Here is an 8,858-nt window from a genome sequence, read left to right as displayed (position 1 = left end):
TGTACAACGGTGACACACACAAAAAAAAAAACCTTTGCATGATAGATCTCGCGAGATTTCATTCAACACTTCCCACCCCCCTCGCCCTTTTCGCGCTCGCGAGGCCGCGACACCATTCACTCTCTCAGTCTCACTCACACTCTGCTGTAATTTTCGGGAGGAGATTTGGAAGATTCTCGCTGTCTTCGTAGTCAAGGCTAAGTCAAGGTAAGAAAGTTACATTTCACAATATAAATGTTAATTAAAATACATTGTTTTCAAAACACGATGTTGACCAAAAGCTTCTTGTCACTTTAGAATTTCGAATTCCCCCAAATCGCGCCATATTTTCCCTTATTTCTGGCGCCATTTTTGAATTTGTATAAGATCGATGTGCACATCAAACAGCCAAAATGAAAGCACTTCCTTATTAATTTTTCGAATGCAATTACAAGACAAGCCTGTTTAATCGTGTCTGCACCCGATTATTTTGTGATCACAGAACAAAGCCATACAGCGACCATTTCAGCAGCTAGCTGTTATTTTAAAAGTGTGCGCATTTAATGAAAAAATCCCCTTCTCAAATGTAATTTTTTTTATAAATCTTTAACAAATGTCTATTTCATCACAGAACATTCGAGATTCAAGAAGCTTTAACACCATCTCCGCGGCCTGTGCTATTTTTTCCTTTTTTTATTTAAAGTTAGTGCTAATTCAATTAACAAATGGCACAAAATATACCGAATTAACGTTACACTTTAGAATACTGTTCCAATTCCTTCCTAATTTATGCATTATGAACTCATATAGTAGTTCTCTTAGTAGTTATCTGGGAGGTATGAAAAACATAGCAGTTATTGATTAGTTATAGAACTACCACATTCAACTGAGTGCTATTACTATTTCATTAATCAGAGTTCCTTGTTAGTTAATATTAGTAGAATGTTAATAGTGTGTTACTTATTTGTTCCTGTGTAGTTATTCATTGATGATAGAAGAGTATTCTAAAGTTTTACTAAAAATATTATTATAACACTTAACGGTCAGGGTACATGAATTATCATGAATTCATGTATAAATTCATGCATGCATTATGCATTAATATCTCATGAATCATCAGGAACTAGCCTAACACGAGTTCAACGTTTTTCATTTACAACTTCATGGATGAACAACACCTTAATTAAAACATTAACTAAGATCATTACATCATCATGAAATATGATTTATTATGCATGATTATGATTCTTTGTTTACAGTTATGCCACCATATTGTTCATCAGTGTTTCAAAGGAACTAGTCAGCATTTTATTTGAGGGTCCACACACATAATGAAGTCATTGATAGATAATGCTTAGTTAGTGATGACTACTGTTTTCAGTTACAGCACTTCCAGAAGATATTGTTTTCCCCCTGAGGACGCTCTTTGAGGTTGCTGCAATGGAGCAGAAATTGGCAGACCCCACCTTCCACAAACAAGTGGTATGTTCTAATATGACCATTTAGCAGATTTACTGGGCTGATCGTTAATGTTTTTGCACATACAATACTATACAAAAGTCTTAGGCCACCACAAGCTTAGTTGTTTTAGCAAAGTATTAATTACCACCCACATTTATTTTTCGGTTTCTTTATTATGATGCAGAAAGTACAGGAAATATGTACAGAAAGTACAGGAAATATGTACACAAAATAATAACAAAAAGGCTTCTTCAGGCAAAAGTCAGTATTTTGTGTAATCTCTCTTTGCACTGAGCACATCTCACACCTCTTTTGGGGGGACTGCCCTTAAGTTTTTTGAAGTAATTGTCTGGCATATTTTACCTCGGCTGCTTTCTGCACTTCCCATAGTTCATCTTTAGATTTAGGCCGTATTCAAATTTTTTTCTGTCTAGGTGACCCCATACTGCCTCTATAAATTCAGGAAAGCTGTTTTTCTCTTCAAATATGATTATACTGTATTAGCAGTGTACTTGGAATCGTTATCATGCTAAAAAATATAAAAACATTCCCAATATGACACTTTCCAGAAGGAATGGCATTATAAATTAAAACCTGTCTGTACTTTTCCACATTCATGATCCCAACAATTGCTCAAGTGTAAGGGGAGTTCACACTAAATACTTCCCACAATTAGCATATGGTCATTATATAATTTCTAAAACAAAAATAATGGTGGTGTAAGACGTTTGCACAGTACTGTAGCTTTTTTGCTAATAACTTAAGTACAAGTATAAAACATCTGTTAGAGAGGCAACTGCATGTATTATGGGAGTGTTCCCTGGGAATTATGAAAAATAGAGTTGTATTTAGGGACTCGATACACTATACAAATAGTAGATTACTACTTCCGATGATAATCAGAATTAATTCCCATTATGATAATCTTATTTTTCTTTAGGTTGGCGTGGTGGCAGAAATTGGAGGAAGAACATTGGATGAAGCCACCAGAAGAATGATGGCCTTCCTTTTAGACCACTCCCTATCAAGAGAGTACAATTTTGTTGGCTGCCATGGAAAGCGAGAGTTTCGGGGCTCAAACTGTTTGAGGTTGTATATGGTATGTTTACTCGCTGTTTAACATATTAATGTGCAAACAAAGGTTATTTTGTAGAGTTGAGTTCTTCATAAATCAATTTGATTGTATGCAATTAATTGTCCATACCTGGATAGAGAATACCCTTAATTATGACAATATGGACCAGGTATACTGCCAATTCAGTGATAAGTAACTGTTAATTAGTGGTGTAGCAATCACACAACTCATGGTTTATAATAAATAATAAAGTTAAATCATTATTAAATACAAGTGAGGTACTACAAATAATATAAGTAAAAATACACTAGTTACAAGCAAAGGTAAATACAATAGAACAATTTAATTTAAATTAACTGTAGTTTTCAGGTACAGGTACAGAACCAGTCCCTTGTTTGTTTGTTTAATAAACCTTTGCACCAAAAATGTTGTGTTTGACAGAATATTATATCCGATACCATTATTGTATTACCTGAAAAATTACATGGTGGAGATTTCTGCTTTGTTGCAAGGGCTCAAATGAGGAATTTATCTCACTCTTTATCTATTTTACAGGAAGCTTGAAAAAAAGTGCCCTTACAAACCAGATTACTAGAAGAGATGCTGAAAAGGCAGTGTCAAAGTGGCTAATTGGTGCCAGGGACAGGGGAGGAAACCGTACAGCGAGGGCACGTGGTGGAGAGCAAGATGGGTAAAAGTCATTATTATTAAAACTGCAGTTAAAAAGTGTTTAGCCTACTTATATTTGTGTAAAACACAACATTGTGCTTTTGTCAAACTTTAAACTTTTGTAGGCTAACCTACAACTGTCACCCAACCAAAATCACACACACACACACACACACACAGTTCAGTGGTTTTGGAGATTTATCGGAATGACTCATAAACAAAAAATGTTAAAAATGTGAAAATAAAACAGTGGTTCTGAAATGTTTTTTAGGAAGAAAAATCTATGAGCCATATCTCTTCGCACTTGCACCTCAAGACCCAAAGTATAGAATAGCTCTAGGTGTTCTTATAAGACATTTACTGTCAGATGTGTGTCTGCTATATGTACTGACTGCATATGTGCATCATAGTTATTTATTTATATTAACATAAAATATGGACAGTCTGATTCAGCCATGGCAAACTAAGTATTGTGGTCACTACCAAAACATGCAGTCACTACCGTAACATGGGATGTTTTGTCAAAAATAAAGTATATTGAATTATCAACTAAGATGTTATGATAGTGTTTGGTTCAATGCATATTCAAACTAATGAATCCTTAACTTTGAAATCAGTACGATAAACTTTATGCCTTCTACAAAGAAAGATTGGGTTCAAAATACAACAATTCTCATAAATTACACTAAAAATATTATACAAATTATAATCTTCATTTATTTATCCTGTAAAAATATTTTAAAAAAATTGAAAAAATATATATTTATAAGGTAGATGTAAACAAAATCGTAATAGGTCATAATAAGCCTTCTTAATAAATTATTTAATATTGTGTTTCGGTAGTGACAAATTTGGGGAGAAGGAAAATATTCCAGCATTATCTGAAAATACAAAATGAGAATTAACTGCACAATTACTAGAAAAGCATACCTTGGATATTATACAATTTGCATATATGAAAAAAAAAAAAATTGTGCCCCTCCAAGAACTGCCACCTTAACGTGGTGGAGGGGTTTGAGTACCCGAGTGACCCTAGGAGCTATGTTGTCTGGGGCTATATGCCCCTGGTAGGGTCTCCCAAGGCAAACAGGTCTTAGGCGACGGGTCAGACTAAGAGCGGTTCAAAACCCCTTAATGAAGAATTCAATTTTGAGTACCGTGACGTCGCCCGGTATGGCGCAGCCGGGGCCCCACCCCGGAGCCAGGCCCGGGGTTGGGGCTCGAATGCGAGCGCCTGGTGGCCGGGCCTTCCCCCATGGGGCCCGGCCGGGCTCAGCCCGAACGGGTGACGTGGGGCCGCCCTCCCGTGGGCTCACCACCCACAGGAGGGACCATAAGGGGCCGGTGCAAAGAGGATCGGGCGGCAGTCGAAGGCAGGGGCCTAGACAACCCGATCTCTGGACACGGAAACTGGCTCTAGGGACGTGGAATGTCACCTCGCTGGCGGGGAAGGAGCCTGAGTTAGTGCGTGAGGTTGAGAGGTTCCGATTAGAGGTAGTCGGGATCACCTCTATGCACGGCTTGGGCTCTGGAACCACACTCCTTGAGAGAGGATGGACTCTTCACCACTCTGGAGTTGCCCATGGTGAGAGGCGGCGGGCTGGTGTGGGTTTGCTCATAGCTCCCCAGCTCTGCCGCCATGTGTTGGAGTTTACCCCGGTGAACGAGAGGGTCGTTTCCCTGCGCCTACGGGTCGGGGATAGGTCTCTCACTGTTGTTTGTGCCTACGGGCCTAACGGCAGTGCAGAGTACCCGACCTTCTTGGAGTCTCTGGGAGGGGTGCTGGAAAGTGCTCCGACTGGGGACTCTATTGTTCTACTGGGGGACTTCAACGCCCACGTGGGCAACGACAGTGACACCTGGAGGGGCGTGATTGGGAGGAACGGCCCCCCTGATCTGAACCCGAGTGGTGTTCAGTTATTGGACTTCTGTGCTAGTCACAGTTTGTCCATAATGAACACCATGTTCAAACATAAGGGTGTCCATCAGTGCACGTGGCACCAGGACACCCTAGGCCGCAGGTCGATGATCGACTTCGTTGTTGTCTCATCTGACCTGCGGCCGTATGTCTTGGACACTCGGGTGAAGAGAGGGGCGGAGCTGTCAACTGATCACCACCTGGTGGTGAGTTGGATCCGATGGCGGGGGAGGAAGCTGGACAGACTCGGCAGGCCCAAGCGTACTGTAAGGGTCTGCTGGGAACGTCTGGCCGAGTCTCCTGTCAGAGAGATCTTTAACTCCCACCTCCGGCAGAGCTTCGACTGGATCCCGAGGGAGGTTGGAGATATTGAGTCCGAGTGGACCATGTTCTCCACCGCCATTGTCGAAGCGGCCGCTCGGAGCTGTGGCCGTAAGGTCTCCGGTGCCTGTCGAGGCGGCAATCCCCGAACCCGGTGGTGGACACCGGTAGTAAGGGATGCCGTCAAGCTGAAGAAGGAGTCCTATCAGGCCTGGTTGGCTTGTGGGACTCCTGAGGCAGCTGACGGGTACCGACAGGCCAAGCGGGCTGCAGCCCGGGTGGTTGTGGAGGCAAAAACTCGGGCCTGGGAGGAGTTCGGTGAGGCCATGGAGAAGGACTTTCGGCTGGCCTCGAAGAGATTCTGGCAAACCATCCGGCGCCTCAGGAGAGGGAAACAGTGCCCTACCAACGCTGTTTACAGTAGAGGTGGGCAGCTGTTGACCTCAACTGAGGATGTCGTCGGGCGGTGGAAGGAGTACTTCGAGGATCTTCTCAATCCCGCTGACATGTCTTCCATTGAGGAAGCAGAGGATGAGGGCTCAGAGGTGAACTCGTCCATCACCCGGGCTGAAGTCACAGAGGTGGTCAAGAAACTCCTCGGTGGCAAGGCACCGGGGGTGGATGAGATCCGCCCTGAGTACCTCAAGTCTCTGGATGTTGTGGGGCTGTCTTGGTTGACACGCCTGTGCAACATCGCGTGGCGGTCGGGGACAGTGCCTCTGGGATGGCAGACCGGGGTGGTGGTCCCTCTTTTTAAGAAGGGGGACCGGAGGGTGTGTTCCAACTACAGGGGGATCACACTTCTCAGCCTGCCCGGGAAAGTCTATGCCAGGGTTCTGGAGAGGAGAATACGGCCGATAGTAGAACCTCGGATTCAGGAGGAACAGTGTGGTTTTCGTCCGGGCCGTGGAACACTGGACCAGCTCTATACCCTCTACGGGGTGTTGGAGGGTTCATGGGAGTTTGCCCAACCAATCCACATGTGTTTTGTGGATTTGGAGAAGGCATTCGACTGTGTCCCTCGCGGCATCTTGTGGAGGGTGCTTGGGGAATATGGGGTCCTGGGTCCTTTGCTAAGGGCTGTCAGGTCCCTATACAACCGAAGCAGGAGCTTGGTCCGCATTGCCGGCAGTAAGTCAGACTTGTTCCCAGTGCATGTTGGACTCCGGCAGGGCTGCCCTTTGTCACCGGTTCTGTTTGTAATTTTTATGGACAGAATTTCTAGGCGCAGCCAGGGGCCGGAGGGTGTCAGGTTTGGGGACCACACGATTTCGTCTCTGCTCTTTGCAGATGATGTTGTCGTGTTGGCCCCTTCTAACCAGGACCTTCAGCATGCACTGGGACGGTTTGCAGCCGAGTGTGAAGCGGTGGGGATGAAAATCAGTACCTCCAAATCCGAGGCCATGGTCCTCAGTCGGAAAAGGGTGGCTTGCCCACTTCAGGTTGGTGGAGAGTGCCTGCCTCAAGTGGAGGAGTTTAAGTATCTAGGGGTCTTGTTCACGAGTGAGGGAAGGATGGAACGGGAGATTGACAGACGGATCGGTGCAGCTTCTGCAGTAATGCAGTCGATGTATCGGTCTGTCGTGGTGAAGAAAGAGCTGAGCCGCAAGGCGAAGCTCTCGATTTACCAGTCAATCTACGTTCCTACTCTCACCTATGGTCATGAGCTTTGGGTCATGACCGAAAGGACAAGATCCCGGATACAGGCGGCCGAAATGAGTTTTCTCCGCAGGGTGGCTGGGCGATCCCTTAGAGATAGGGTGAGAAGCTCGGTCACCCGGGAGGAGCTCAGAGTAGAGCCACTGCTCCTCCACATCGAGAGGGGTCAGCTGAGGTGGCTTGGGCATCTTTTTCGGATGCCTCCGGAACGCCTTCCTGGGAAGGTGTTCCGGTCCCGTCCCACCGGGAGGAGACCCCGGGGAAGACCTAGGACACGCTGGAGGGACTATGTCTCCCGGCTGGCCTGGGAACGCCTCGGTGTCCCCCCGGAAGAGCTAGAGGAAGTGTCTGGGGAGAGGGAAGTCTGGGCATCCCTGCTTAGACTGCTGCCCCCGCGACCCGGCCCCGGATAAGCGGGAGAAGATGGATGGATGGATGGATGGAAAAAATTGTGGGGAAAAAAAATTCAAGATGTTTCCAACTCTGACTTTGCACCAATTCTGTAGAATGGCCCATATAGACTCAGCAGTCTTACCTCGATCCATTGACAGTTTGCAGCTTCCCCCCACCACCTATTCTCCACACTTCTAGTCCTAACCACTTACATGCAGGGGGGAGTACTCTGGGTTCGGGCTGAATTCAGAGCTTGGAGTCCTCCCTCCGAAAAGCACGGCAAATATGCATTAAACCTTAACCCCTCTAATTGTATGTAAGTGTGAACTCGTGAAAAGTGGTAAAAGTTGGTCAAAATGTATATTTTGTGCCTCCAAAATGTGCAGTGCAGGGGGTGTTCCGGGACAGGTTTGAAAACCCCTTATCTACATAAACTTGATTTGGAGCACCAAAAGTCTAACCTGACACATCTGTTTGAACTGTGAAAAGGTAGTAGAAAAATGGTTGATTTATTTATTTTCTCTTTTCAAAGGGCCGTTGGGAGAGCGACAACAGAGGACTGAGATTCTGCACTTTTGTTTTTGTATGTGAAATATAAAGTTTGTCAAAAGCCTTCACTTTTGATACTTGTCTGTTAATACACATATGTTAATAAATATTCTGTTAATAAAGTAAAGCTTGAAGTAATGGTTTCTGTTCATTGCTTACATATAATGTTTGTATTTAGGGGTTTACTGTAAAATAAGGTAACCCAAAAAGACAAATATGGTAGCCCATATATACACCCGTTGTGGCCCATAAGAGCCCTAGATAAGACCTATCTGGGTCCCATCATCAACCCATGTGGGCAGACTCCTGTAGTCCCTATATGGGGACTACCTAGGCTACCCATATGGGCCCGATATGGAGCCCATCAAGAGCCCATCATCAACCCATCTGGGCTAACACATGTGGGGCCTCCATGGAAACTGCGGCCAAAATTAGCTGGGTCCCAGTTGGGTAGCCCAGGTGGGCCCCGGATATCAGCCCATTTGCAGCCCGTTTGGGCCCCACATGGGTGTGTTGGCTGGGGTAGCTCCACCTCCATGCGTTAGACCCTGACCGGTAGCTCCGCCTCCATGTGTTAGTCCCTGAGCTGTAGCTCCACCTCTATGTGTGAGCCTGACATGTCACTCCACGTCTGTGTGTTAGTAACTGACCTGTAGCTCCGCCTCCATGTATTAGACCCTAACCTGTAGCTCCGCCTCCATGTATTAGACACTGACCCGTAGCTCCGCCTCCATGTATTAGACCTTGACTTGTAGCTCCGCCTCCACATATTACACCCTGACCTGTAGCTCCGCCTCTGTTTTAGACCCTGACATGTAGCACCGCCTCTCTGTA

At 45.1% G+C, this 8,858-nt stretch overlaps 1 long non-coding RNA gene across 1 annotated transcript; it reads left to right on the top strand.

Moving 5' to 3' along the window:
- Positions 1-99: 99 nt before the first annotated feature.
- Positions 100-8,521, top strand: LOC114840962. The gene is made up of 5 exons (XR_004576215.1): positions 100-207; positions 1,361-1,461; positions 2,381-2,539; positions 3,071-3,206; positions 8,008-8,521. It is a non-coding gene; the product is annotated as an uncharacterized LOC114840962 (long non-coding RNA).
- The last annotated feature ends 337 nt before the right edge of the window (positions 8,522-8,858 follow it).

This window comes from Esox lucius, chromosome 9 (assembly GCF_011004845.1).
Source record: "Esox lucius isolate fEsoLuc1 chromosome 9, fEsoLuc1.pri, whole genome shotgun sequence".
Taxonomy (NCBI): domain Eukaryota; kingdom Metazoa; phylum Chordata; class Actinopteri; order Esociformes; family Esocidae; genus Esox; species Esox lucius.
The sequence above is the reverse complement of the archived record's forward strand: the minus strand, read 5'-3'. Positions and strand labels throughout refer to the sequence as shown.